Source organism: Onychomys torridus, chromosome 11 (assembly GCF_903995425.1).
Source record: "Onychomys torridus chromosome 11, mOncTor1.1, whole genome shotgun sequence".
Classification (NCBI taxonomy): domain Eukaryota; kingdom Metazoa; phylum Chordata; class Mammalia; order Rodentia; family Cricetidae; genus Onychomys; species Onychomys torridus.
In genome coordinates this window covers 31,998,967-32,013,305 of record NC_050453.1, presented here as the reverse complement: position 1 = coordinate 32,013,305, position 14,339 = coordinate 31,998,967, and the positions used below count along the sequence as shown (strand labels likewise).

Sequence of the window (14,339 nt, the reverse complement as noted above, 5' to 3'; positions counted from 1 at the left end):
GGTCTTATTAATTAAAAAAAAAAACAAAAAACAAAAAACAAATCCAGAGCCAGATATTGGGGTGAAATCTGAAAGATCAGAGAAGCAGAACAGCCAGCCAAGCTTACCTCTACGAAATCCTCAGCCTCAAGAGAGCAAGTTCCTGTTTCCTCACATCTTATATACCTTTCTGTGTCCTACCATATTACTTGCCGGGATTAAAGGTGTGTGTCACCACTGCCTGGTCCTGTTTCTCTCACATAGCCAAGTGTGGCCTTGAACTCACAGAGATCCAAATGGATCTCTCTCTCTCTCTCTCTCTCTCTCTCTCTCTCTCTCTCTCTCTGTCTGTCTCTGTCTCTCTGTCTCTGTCTCTCTCTCTGTCTCTCTCTCTCTCTCTCTCTCTCTCTCTCTCTCTCTCTCTCTCTCTCTCTCTCTCTCTCCTGAGTGATAGGATTAAAGATGTGTGCCACCATTGCCTGGCCTCTATGTCTAATTTAGTGGCTGGCTCTGTCCTCTGATCCCCAGGTAAGCTTTATTGGGGTACACAATATATCACCACAAAGTCTTGCTAAGGATCTGTCATAAGGATCTATCTGCTCACCCCACTTCCATACTCCAGAACCCCCTCCACTGTGCCCTCTGCACCGTTGAACTACATGAGAATTGCATGTGATCCCAGCACTTGAGAGGCTTAGACAGAAAGATTACCATGAGTCCAAGGTCAGTCTAGGATACAGTCAAAGGAAGAAAGGGAGGAAGGGAAAGAAGAAGGGGGGAGAGGAAAGGGAAGGGGAGGGGAGGGAATTATTTTTATGCTCAGCTTTTCTATAAAGTCAGTAGAAAGTTGGTCTGCCCTGAACTTGTTTCTGCCGGGAAGTCCCAAGAGGCTGATACCTGATACCTCTCCCCTGCTTCTTAGGTTACTAGGCCAGATCTGCTGGGAGTATGCATCATGCCTCTCGCTGCTGCTTGCAGCCCATCCTCACTCCTTTCCCCTAAAATTTCACAGCTTTGAATCTGCAGTGCCTGCCCGTCTCTCCCCACCCCTGCCTCTTCTTGTTGCAGCCATCTGCCAACCCCTTGGGCACTCTCCTTGTGTTTCAGAGATTTTTAGCTCATGATTCACTACTACTCTCTAAGAAAATGCCTCTGAGTTCCCGGTGATTTCAGTACCATGTTGATGATCCACTAAACACTGCCTGCATCAGTCTTTGGTGTGCTCCCTCCAGTGATTTCAAGTTAACTTCTACCTCAGCTAATCTTCTCATGGTCAATCTTTGGTCCTCGTCTCTTCCAAGATATGCAACCATTAATCATCTCAGACACCTCATACTCAGCTCTCAATCTGCTCTTTCCAGTTCATTCCCTCTAGTCCCCTCTGCAGCAAATCCTTCAGCCACTAGGACCTGGTCCATTCATTCTACCACCGGCACTTTGTCCTTCACCCCTCTATGCCCTCTCTTTCCTCATCCTATTTAAGTGCCACGGTCTATAATTGTGAAAATTCCCTTGCACACACCCGCAACTTCTTGTCTCTTCCTCAGTTTTTCAGCCCAGATGTACAATCATGCATGCTGACAGGAATTGCTTGGAGTGGAGAACTCAGAACATCAAATGGACCCAGAACTACTGTAGTTCCATGCCCATGCACTCTCGTAGATGATAACTTCCTATTTTTCCTCTCTCCTCAAGCCTCCAGAGTCTCTTACTTCACCCTTCATGTCAAATGATTAAAAAAAAAAAAAAAAAAAAAAACAGTCAGAAGATAAATTCTGCAGCTCCCATTGTCTCAAACAGTGATGTCCCAGCTTCTGTCTCACATTCTCCTGTTGGTCTAGTGTTTCTTCTGCAAGTGGACCACCCCAGCTTGTAAGGCTAACACCTCCATATGTGCAGCTACATCCTTCTCCCCATCAGTTTTCCTTCCTGTTGGATTATTCCATTACACACAAGCATACCATCTTCCCTCCAGCACATCGTCTATCACTTTCTTTCCTGTCAAGATCAATGGAAATCATTCTCCCAGCTGCTGAAGCCAAAACACACAAGGTCATTCTTTGGATTGGTTTGGTTGGTTTGGATTGGTTTGGTTTGGGTTGGATTGGGTTGGGTTGGGTTTTTTACTTTTGTTTTTAATAGACATTTTATCTACAGTGATATAAATGAAAGTTCATTGATAACATGATAAACATGACTTCAATAAACTTTTCCAAGCCCAAAGGATGAGGCCTATCAGTTGTAATTTAAATTTTGCCTCAAGTATTGCAAGTATGTCAACACTGGAATTTTCATCTTGCCTATGGATAAACTCTCATCAGTGACCAAATCTGAAAAGCAAGCACACCACTTCTGTCATCTGAAAAATTCTTCAATAAATCCCATGTGCTCACTCTATGTTTTATTTACTTAGATGCCTGCTGCCTGTCAGTGCTAAAAGATGACTGACATAGTAGTTTTCTCAAATATGTATTAAAGAAAATCATATTGAAAGACTTACATTTTTCAAAATCATTAGATTTAGAATTGATTGATTTGAACAATTTTTTTTAGGACCAAACAGGGCCTGGGATGCTTTCAGTGACTTCAGCCAGAAGAGTCTCTGGTGAGGAGGTAAGCTAATGTACACATTTAGAAAGGCAGCCATTCTATACTCTTTTTAAAGTTTTCTAGTAACTTCTCCACTCCTTTTTTTTTTTTTTTTTTAAAGTTTACCTCCCCTCCCAATGCCAATGGGGATTGAAAGCCCAACATGGCCAGCTTTGGCAAGCATTAACGTAAGCCTAGGAACTGCAGCCATGCGGTTGGATTCTTCAGAAGGTAATGTATGGTAACTGCTTTTTCAAGTATGTTTGAGAATGTGTCACCCAGACACCTAGGAGATTAAGGATAACACTGAAGATCACTGACCTCCATTTATTAACAGTAGCATGCCAGCTAAGCATTTTCATTCTCATAATCCTATTCAAGCTGGAGTAGTGCCTACTTCTCAGGAATGGCTCTGTGCAACATTATTTGGCCTCCTGAAATTCATTTAGCCCCCTTGGAAGATACCTTAAAATTTGTGAGTCTGAATGTAGCCATTATGAGACCATTAGTTCTGTTCCTTTTGAGCTGTCTGTTTTTCCTTTATGGTTCTTAGTTGTTCTTTTACAGAGTTGCCAGCTTAAGTCATGCTGGTATCAAGAATAATGGGCCTCAGCGGTTCATGTTCCTGGAGTTGCATCCATGCTAATAGATACCCACATGCTCCAGAAGAGAATTTGACATCGCTGCTGCTGTTGTTGCTGTTATAACAATGGCGACCACCGCTACTACTGTTTCTGGGATTTCCATTTCATAACTGGTTACTACAGCTAGCACAGTGGAGACCCTGGCAGCAAAAGTAGTTACCACAGTTAATTAATCTTTCATTCTATTGGGCATGCCAAATTTAAATCAATAGTTATATACATTTCAATTGGCTTCGAAAGCTATAAATTTACAAACTCAAGTTCCATTTGCTCTTGGGATACCACCTTACAAGGTCTCCAACTTGCAGTAAGGCTTGTTAAGGAAGGGAATGGCTCAGCTGCTGTGGATATCGCTGTGTAAATAAAGTTCTGATTGGCCAGTGGCCAGGCAGGAAGTATAGGCGGGACAAGAGAGAAGAGAATTCTGGGAAGTAGAAGGTTGGAGAGAGACACTGCCAGCTGCCGCCATGAAAAGCAATATGTAAAGACACTGGTAAGCCACAAGCCATGTGGCAAAGTATAGACTAACAGAAATGGGTTAATTTAAGATAGAAAAAGGAGATAACAAGAAGCTTGCCATACAGTTTGTAAACAATGTAAGTTTCTGTGTATTTACTTGGTTGGGTCTAAGCGTCTATGGGCCTGGCGGGTGAGAGAGATTTGTCCTGACTGGGCCAGGCAGGAAAACTCTAACTACACTCAGCTGCCTTTAGCCTACTGGCTATGGGTGGGTTAAGACTTCCGTTGGTCTTTTCTGTGTCGAACACACAGATTGCAAGCCCAGCATCACTTAGAGATCATTGGCAACAGTTAACTCTGCAACTCTCACATGATTGAGCCTGTATGATGAGTATTTAGCGACGGGCAATACCTGGGGGGCGCTCACCAACCTAAGACAGAACGCCTGTGTGGCCTGGACAGGTGTCTCCATGACAGGTAAGGTGACCTGCTGACATCCCATGCAACCTAAGTCAGAAGTTTATTTTTTAGTAAAAGGGGTGGGGGGGACTTGTAGGGTCCTGGCCCTCGTTTTGGGTAACTATTGCATTGCTTGCTGACCTTGACCGTGATATCCTCCCCATGCTAATTCCCTGGGAGATTCCACCCTCCTGAATGCTTATGGGAAGCTCCTTGTCTGAGTATCCAGCATATTGGGCGTTAACAGCTTAGATGCGAGATTGTAAAACATCAGAAGCAGGGGTTGGGGATTTAGCTCAGTGGTAGAGCAATTGCCTAGCAAACACAAGTCCCAGGGTTTGATCCTCAGCTCAAAAAAACAAACAAGCAAAAAAACATCAGAAGCAAACTTCTGCCATCCGGGGTTCTCCCATTGTGCTGTAAGCCTGTATTTATGACCTCCTGCCTCCTTCAATAAACAGCACTCAGCATTCAAAAGGAGGAGGAGAAGGAGGAGGAGGAGGAGGAGGAGGAGGAGGAGGAGGAGGGATCAAGATCATGATGGGGAAACCTACAGAGACAGTGGTGCTAGTTGGAGCTCACTGACTCTGGACTGACAGCTCAGGAACCTGCATGGGACCAAACTAGGCCCACTGAATGTGGGTAACAACTGTTAGTGGGGTCCCTGGCAGCAGGACCAGAACTTATCCCAGGTACATGAACTGACTTTTTGGATCCCATTCCCTGTGGTGGGATACCTTGCTCAGCCTTGATACAATGAAGAGGGGCTAGGCTCTCCTTCAACTTGATATGCCAGACTTTGTTGACTACCATGGGAGTCCTTACCCTTTCTGAGGAGTGGATGGGGGTAGAGCAGGAGGGAGGTGAGGGGCGGAAGAAGGGAAGGGAGGGGGAACTGGGGCTGGTATATAAATGGAAAAAATTTAATAAATAAATATATTTTTTTAAATTTTTAAAAAAGACCAGAAAATTAGCATTACCACTAAAAATAAATAAATAGATAGATAGATAGATAGATAGATAGATAAATAAATAAATAAAAAATTTTTTAAAAGTTTACACATTTACTGGATGAAAATATGGGATCCAAGTTTGATGATATTGGCATGACTGCCATGGCTATATTTTTTCTTTTTGCTTGTTTTCTGTTGTTTCATACAGCAGTAGGGTCCCTTGTATCTAAGCTGGCTTAAACTTTCCACATAACCAAGTCTGACCTTGAACTCTTTAGCTCCACCTCCCAAGTAGTAGGTTACAAATGTGCACCACCAGGTAGGTTTTGTAACTGAAGTTTTTTTGTGGTTGTTGTACAATGGATGTACAAAAGTAGCCTTGCTCTTAAAGATGGGTATTTTTGAAAGACCTTTTATCGGTACCCTACAACCAAAAAAAAAAAAAAAAAAAGGTGTTTTCATCTCCCCCCTGGGGTGCATGCAAGATTTAAAAATGTTTAAACCACAAACACACACGAACTATAGACTGTATGTTTTTTATTAGAGAGCTGGGTTATTTTTTTAAGTATAGGTTTGCTAAAAGCTAATCTTACATGCTTGGAATTTTTAAATTATTTCTAATATTAATAATTATCCATTTCTATTCTTTCATAAGTTAAAATATTAAGAAAAAATCCTTACAAAGCATCATCTTGGCTACTGCATTGAGTGTAGTTACCGGAAGGATTAAGTGGACGTATGTTCTTCCATATTCTTTCAGCTATGAAAATATTCATCTTAGAAACAAACATAGGAAAGTAACAAACACTGAGTTTGCACAATGAGTGGGAACTTCAGGCCACACAGACCTAAAGCTACAGTTGCACTCAGTAGAACTTTCTGGAAGTCTAGAGTCTACAGCGGGATAAATACATCCTTCTTCTTCCCTCAGAGGTTTCAGCCAGCTGAGGTGGAAAGCAGAACATGATAGCTGGCCTTAATGTTTGCTTTCCAGTCCTTTCTCTTGATCTCACTCTCGAACTCCATACATTCCAGACTGCTCGGGGGATTTGTGATGAGCTTACAAAATAAAGGGGATTTTCTTGCTCATTTGCCTGAAATTTTGGCTCAAGTTCATCTTTTTAATCAAAATAATAAGCTCCAAAAAATGTCTACAAGTTCAGCTGCTAAAACTCCTTTAAAGATCTTCCCAGCCAGTGGCCCTAAGGTTTGGGCCTTCCTGAGGCCTGGGCACCCAGATCTACATGATTCTCTTTCTTGACTTCTCTTTCTTCCACACAAAAATATTCAGCCCATCAAGGAATCTTGCTGGTTCCACTTTCAAAATCCGGTGCTTCTCAGCTGTTCTGTGACTGTACATGGATCTAGGCAAATCGCATCTAGTGTCTAGATTATGACAATGATCTCCCTACATCCACCTTTACTACCCTATGCATTAACCAAAGTGATGCTTGTAAACATAAGCCTACCATGTTGCCTCTCTCCACAGACTGCCAGTGTTTGCCTCACTCACTCAGACTAAATGCCAAAGTCAACCCAAAGACTGACCAGGCTGTTTCCTGTTAGTTTTCCCACCCTTACCCTGTGTCCCTCTGACTGTCTCCAGCCATTCACTATGCTAAAGCCAACCCCTTTCCTTCTTTTTCCTGTGAAACGCTAGAACATTCTTCACAAGGCTTTCACTGCTCCTTCCTCTTCAAGAAACAGTCTTCCATCAGATAGACATGATGGTCATGAGCCCTGTGCTCTCATGGCCCCTTACTGTTTTACTTTTCCAGAAAAAAATTAGTTTCTGGGGGACATTTTACTTTACCCCTCTACTTAAAACTGTACTATAACGAATACTTACTATTCTTGTTTTCTTTTTTTTTTTTTTATAACACTCATCTTCTACACAACTTTAAGTTTTTGTCTCTTCCCTATAAACACTGTAAAGAAACCAAAAGAAAAGCATTTGGTTCATATCTATACTACCAGTGCCTAGCAGTTTATCACATAACAGACATTCACATTTTTGTTGGATACTCTTAACACCCCAGCCAGGTGATCTATATCATCTTGAATAGCAGCTATACTCACCACTTTACTACCAACATAGTCTAGATTATTTTGTACCTACCCCATCTAGCAGTACCACAAGCTTCTTAGTCACCAATCATAGTTCCCTGACTTCAGCCCACAGCACAAATCATACAAATGGGCTTCTACATTGTCTTTGTTTCCTCTCCTGTTGCTGTGATAAAAATACTCTGACCAAAGCAATTTTAGAGAAAAGGGACTTACTTGGCTCAGAAATCCAGGTCACAGCCCATCACAGCAGGGAAATCAAAGGGGACAAGAACCTGAAGCAACTGGTCACATCACACCCACTGTCAAGAGTAGAGAGCAAGCAGGATGTGAATGCTAGTGCTCAGTTAGCTCTCTTCGATTACATAATCTAGGTCTCTCTTCCTAGAAGATTGTTGTCTGCCAGTGAGTAGATCTGCCCACTTCAGTTAACCCAGTTTAAAAAAAAAAAAAAAAAAAAAAAAATCCCTCACCAGTATGTCCTCAGGCCAACCTAATCTAGACAATTCTTCACTGAAACTCCCCCAGATGGTTCCAAATTTGTCAACTCTACAAGCTAAACCAACCACATTGCATGGCTACGTAACTGATCTGTGCTATAGTTATTAACCTGAGCACCAAGCCTTCCTGAAATAACCTAAGAGACAATAAAATGGTTTTGTATTAAGACACTAGGTTTTGGTGCCACTTATTACATAGCAAAGGCCTGTTGAGACAGTCTTATAACACGGCTTTCAGAAATTATGAATAATTCTCTTCTAATAAGTTTGACATTCAAAAATGCCCCCTAGTGATTTAGTTATCAATAAAATAGATTAATCTTTATCAGTCAAGTAGGCCACTTATGTAGCAGATATATAGATTGTAAAATACACAGCACCCTGTAAGCAGTAAAAAGGTACTATTTGCTTACATAATAGTACAGGCACAGTGAGTGGTTGCCTTAGGTTTTCTATATATGATAAAACATCAACTTGGGGAAGAAAGGTCCAGCTTATAACTCTCAGGTCACACTCCACCACTTAGGGAAGTCAGGGCAAGAGCTCAAGACAGGAACCTGGAGGCAGGAGATGATGCAGAGGCCATGGAGGAATGCTGCAAACTGGCTTGTTCTTCCTCTCTTGCTCAGTCTGTTTCCTCATATGCCCCAGAACAACCTGCCTAGAGAGTGATAGCACCCACAGTGGGCTGGGCCATCCCACACATCAACCATTCATAAAGAAGGTGCCACACAAGCTTGCCTCAAGCCCAGTCTTATAGAGGTAATTTCTCAGCAGAGGTTCCCTCCTCTCAGATGACTCTAACTTGTGTCAAATTGAAAACATAAACAAACAAACAAAAAACTACCCATCATTGTGATTTTCTTCCATGTAACATGCAGTCCATCTAATAGATACACTGCTATCTTCAACATGTAGATTCCAAAGTCACCATGAAAGTTTTCTCTATTCTAACTAACCAAAAGAGGAAATGAACATTCAGGAGCACACATAGTCTGCAAGACTGCAGATTGCACCAATGATTCACAAAGGAATGGAAAGATCCACTTAGGGAACATGAAGACAGGAACGTACAGAGAAAGGGAAATGATGATGTCTCTGTCCAGCTAAAGATGATGACCATATCTGGAAAGACTTTGGAACTCATGAACAGAAACGCACCATTTAAGCATTGCAAGTGGATTCATTTGGTGATTATCTGTCGATCTCATTTATTCCTACCACAATAACAATTTTAACACCATATTACTTCCAGGAACAGTAATGAGTCTGACAGTTTCCATCCATTCACATGCCTCCCAGCCTACCAGATGACTCCAGCTAAGCCCTAAGTAACTGGTAATTAACTCAGGGAACATTTAGTATGATTGATTTGATTGACAGGGGTCATAAAACTACCAGTTTTGATAATGGAATTGAAATTTTCATTGTATGAAGATTTAGCATTGGCTCTCAAAAGCATTTCAGAATGTTCTCAATTATTAGGGGGAAAAAGGTTAATTATTAGGAAAGATGTGTGGACATAAGGAAAATGTGACTACCAGGAAAATTCTCATCAGGGTCTCACAGGAGACCTCACTTCAGTGTAGCACCTCAATGCTGTTTAGTCTCTGAATCCAGCTAAACCCGACATTCTGGAGAGACAGCCTACTTACTTAGAAAGGTATCATGCAATATGGTTTCTATTTTCATATCGGTTTCCACAGTTCTGTTTTATTATAAATTTATTCTTGTAGCTTTAAAACCGAACTATGATATGAGACTATTCTGGGGGTGTTCAATACTGTCTTCTTCCAACAGGACACACATTACCGTCCACTTGCCTTGAGAGGTTAGTGTCAGGAAGAGGGAATGGCCTCACTGAAGGAGGGATCCTGTGCAAGCTAGAGAGGTTGAAATGCACGTCTCATTTGAGGAGACCCACACGCCTCAGCTTAGTTGCTTTGTAGATTTCTTTTGGAAAACTCTATTATCCATGCTCCAGTGAAGGAAAGGAAGCACAGGGGGCCATCTTAACACAGAAAGAAGACAAGCCAGGGAATTGTCAAAGAGCAGAGGTCCCTCAGAAACAAAGTCAGGGTTAAAAAGATGGGATTTTGCTGAAGCACTTTGAGAGATGCGCAGACCTACAGAGAGGGGTATGGGAGGTTCTACTTGTCACATCTGTTTTTCTAGGGCAGGCTTTAAAATAAAACTTTAGGACAAAGAAATTTCAATGTTCCATTAATAGCACAGTTTTCATAAATATTGCCTCTGCAAAACTCCATCTATTTGCACATCCACACCATCACCTGGGGGTGTTTATTGTGCTCTATTTGGAAGTAGTAGCTGGCTTCATGTGACTCAGAGAGAACAAAATCTACATATGACAATCTGCCATCTCAATCCTGCCATTCAAGGACAAAGGGAGATCAATTTTGGATTATTTCTGTTGAACTACAATGTAACAAGAAGGAAACTGGCCCAATTTGTTTGGTCTCCAAGTTCAGGTTGTTTGAACTCAGCTGACTTCAATCAGTTCCCAGAGCACCTACCAAACCAACTTGTATCTCTAATACTATGAAGCCTCCATTTTTCTACAGGGCTCTGACTCTGGCCTGGGTCCGGTGAGCTCAGACCAGAGCTGTCAGCATGCATAGCAGTGTTTCGGTGTCCCAGATGGGATCATTTCCACTAAGAGTCACCCCAAGAAACCAATGGCATTACTTTAATGTTCATCCCCTTCCTTGCCGAGACTGTGAGTCTCAACTTGTGGGTCACAACCCCCTTGGGAGTCACATATCAGATATCCTGCATATCAGACATTTACACTGCAATGTATAACTGTAGTAAAACTACACTTATGAAGTAATAAAGGAATAATTTTGTGGTTGGGGTCACCACAACACAAGGAACTGTATTAAGGGCCACAGCATAAGGAAGGTTGAGAAGCAGTAGCCCAAAACTATCAACATTTATGTGAGTCTTTTGGTGCTAAACACTATTTTCTTCCATAATATTTTATTGGGGGAGGAATTTCATATCACAAACCCCCCAGCACCCTCACTTTCCGGTCTTCCCAGATCCTTTCCCCCACCTTGGGACATGCACCCCCCCAAAAAAAAAGAAGAAAAAGAAAAAAAAACAGCCAAACAAACAAACAAAAAGTCTACTTGAGCATGGTCAAACTCCTGGTGGCCAGTCCCTTAAAGAAAACTGAGTCCTTCCCCACCCACACCCTTACCAGAACCATCAGCTGTGGAGAGCTACACTTCAGCATCCTTATCACAAATTTTAAGGGTTCTCTTCAATGGCTTCCTATCTAGGCTGTTACTTTTTGGGGCGACAGGAGTTGTCAGAGAAGCTTTTTATGTTCCTCTTTCTCAACTGTGAGTCTGTAGTCATCAATACTATGGAAAAAGTATCGATACTGTAGGAGCATGGATGTTGTACTTACACACGGTTTCTGGTGACATCAAGGACCACAGGCATCCACATGGTCCCTGGAATCAGCACATGCCAAGGACTTCAGTATGGTCTCCAGTAGCAGTACAGATCATGGACATCAACACAGCCAAAACACTATTTTTAAACTTTACAATAATATGACAGTTAACCTGAGGAGACTATCACCATCATTGTCTTCTCTTTCTTGCAAGCTTTAGAAATAAAAGAGAAGAGAAACATGCCTGGCATGCCACACATTCTTAATAGACTGTCATCTACAGGAAAGCCATGTTCTAGCTTGAAATTACTAAGATGGCAGTATATGCACACACCACCCTTACACAGATCACTTGTCAAAAGCATAAGCTAAGCTCACTCACTGAGACTTCTCTTTTGCATCAGACATATTTCAAGTGCGGTAGAAAAAGTCACACAGAAACATCACCATAGTTAGGTTTTGGTCTACCTGTTATCTCATCTCAAATGAATAAGGCACAATAAGGTAGTAACAAATACTCTTTTTTTCCCCCTGAGTCATTTAGCAAGCATTTCTTGAAGAGCTTGAGAATTTCTTCAGAATTTAACACCTAATATCATTGGGAATAAAAAACAAAAAATAAGAAATACAGATATAAACTCAAAGAGTGCACTGAAATGTCTTACCTTCATTTTCAAAAAGTTATTCCTAAACCTGAATAGATAACAACAACCCAACAGAATGTTTGATACCTCAAGACCCAGTTTCCAGTGCAAAATCCCATTCTTCCCTATGTTCCTGTTCACTGACCAACCTAACGCTGGTCCCTCTAATCTGCATTATCTCATTTACAGATGTGTCTGCATTACTTTTTATAGATATTTCATGTCTTGCATTCCTCCCATCTGTTGACATAGGAATTGACAAACCATATGTATCTCTCTTTGTAAGTAGATGGCAAGCTTTTGAGGGAGTATGGCTATGTCTTGCCCATGTCAACCCCACTCGTTACTCTTTTTATGTATTCTGAAGGTCCTCAAGAAATGTTTGAAAGTGGATCAGTAAAAACGGATATGGGATTCCTGCTGCCTGTCTTGCTTTCTGGGGCCCACCCATCTCCATTCACTATGATCAGCCTACATCAGAGACAACCTACATACTTTGGGGTGGTGGTGGGGCTCTCCAGAACAGCTGGTGAAGCAAATGGGAAGTGAGCACCTTACACTGGTAATCAATATTGCACCTCCCCACCTTGAAGAGAAGCAGCTGTTCTGTCTGCATCCTCACAACCAACATTTGCAAACCCTTTCCCAGCTTTCCAAAGCCTTGGTCTCATTCCTCTCTTAACACTGAAATAGATAGAGAGTTGTTCCCACCTTACTGTTGGAAAAACCCAGTGGTGACTGACCTGCCTACCTAGTAACCTGTACTAGATGATATGCCTGTTTACACCCTGCTCTCTCCTTCCCCACTCTGCTGTCCTCCCCAGGAGACTGACCTGCACAGCTACTATCAACCTATTCTCCAGCTCTTGCTGAGACCCTGTAGCACTCCTTATTGGTTCCCCAGAACCTTACTTTTATTACCTTTGTGAATAATCTTTCTACTAAGTGTTCCTCAATTGCCTGTAGTAGGCATACAATCTGCCTTGCTGGGATCCTGAGTGCCATATAGCAGTCTTCATCCCACCTTCTAACTTTTGCTCCATCCTTTGGGCTCCAGCTCTAAACACTTGCTGGGCCTGATACCAAATGAGAAGAAAGAGCATCTTCACATTGCATCCCACAACTCCTACTATTTGCTACTTGTAAGGGACTGGCATGAGATCAAAAGCTCCTGCGATCAGGCTGCACCACTCCGCTGGTGAGCTCAGGCGTCGGTACCTGCAGACAGCTGGAGCTTTCTCTCAGTAAACAAGCCGGCTCCAGCTGCACGGACATTAGTGGAAGCGAGACAATGCAATGACTCATCAGAAAGGCTGAAGTCACTTGACCTCACTGTGAGTCAGACAGACTCTGTTGTCAACAAAGCACTGATCTGAATAAAAACTAGCCCAGTCCTTTGCCTCATCTGAGTTCCTGGCAATCAAGGAGTTAAAAGACCCTGGGAGTAAGAGCCTATGAGATCCTCCCCTGAAATATTCTGTCCTTCAAGTCCTCCAAGCTACCTTTGATAGCCCTCTCGTTCCCTCTCCACCTACAAAAAAGGGTATTTCTGCAAATGAATCAGATAGAGGCTGACAAGGGCTGCATTTCTGAGATAAGGAGCAGAGGCCAGCAGCCAGCCAGCCACTTTGCTTTAATCGTTTTTGTGGTGCTTGGTATCCACACCTCCAAAGCTTTGCTACTCCCATCTTTCAAATTTTAGCTCTAACGAGAAACTCAATTTGAGAGGCAAGTACCCTCGGCTGGCTTTTCATACAGTGCCCTCCCTAGTTCCTCCCTCTCTGGCTGAGCCTCCCTCCGCTTTTGCAGATTTAACACCCTTGCCACTGACCTGCCTGGCCTTGCAAGCTTTGGGGCTGAACAGTCACATGATTTGCTGAGCATCACATGCGCAGTGAGATAACACTGAGCATATACCTGGTGTCCATCATATACTGCAGCCTTTGCTTAGCCATTGAATTGTCTCAATAACTCCCACAGACACCATACCTGTGTATGTTTTATAGATGAGGACAGGCTCAGAAAAGGGTTTGGCTACAGTCATACAGTTGATGGTGAAAAGGAATTTGAATTCAGCTTTACCTATCTCTCAATTCCATACACTTAACTATTATCCCACTTCTGCACACATTGAATCATTTTAGTTTCAGTTATCTACAACTCTAGATAGAAACCCTCAGCACAAAGCAATACACTCCATTATTTCCGGCACTTGCTTATTGAGTACCTACTATTCATTCAATTGCTGTGCAGGGTACCAAGGGCACAAAGTGGGACTCTCTCTTCTTCCAGAAAGCGCCCATCCTAATTTGAGGAGAAGCCAATCACCTTCTTTTAAGGCAACTGGATGCCTTAGCACCATGGGATCATGTAACATTTTATATCAGCATCAAAGCTGAAGGACTTCTGCTTCTTACTCTACAGCTATAACTAAGACCCAAACAGGTGAATGGTTATAGGTATACTTAAGGAACATTGGGAAGGTGAAGAGGTCAGTACAGTAGCCTGACCAGAGCTTGAGGGTAAAAAAGTTTCAAATAGAAAGTATTTCTTTTTTTATTTAATTTAATTAATTAATTTATTTATTTATTTATTTATTTATTTATTTATTTGGTTTTTCA

The 14,339-nt window shown here is 42.1% G+C and overlaps 1 pseudogene; it reads right to left on the bottom strand.

Moving 5' to 3' along the window:
- Positions 1 to 6,059: 6,059 nt before the first annotated feature.
- LOC118592856 overlaps positions 6,060 to 14,339 on the bottom strand; it is a 24,461-nt pseudogene continuing 16,181 nt past the window's right edge.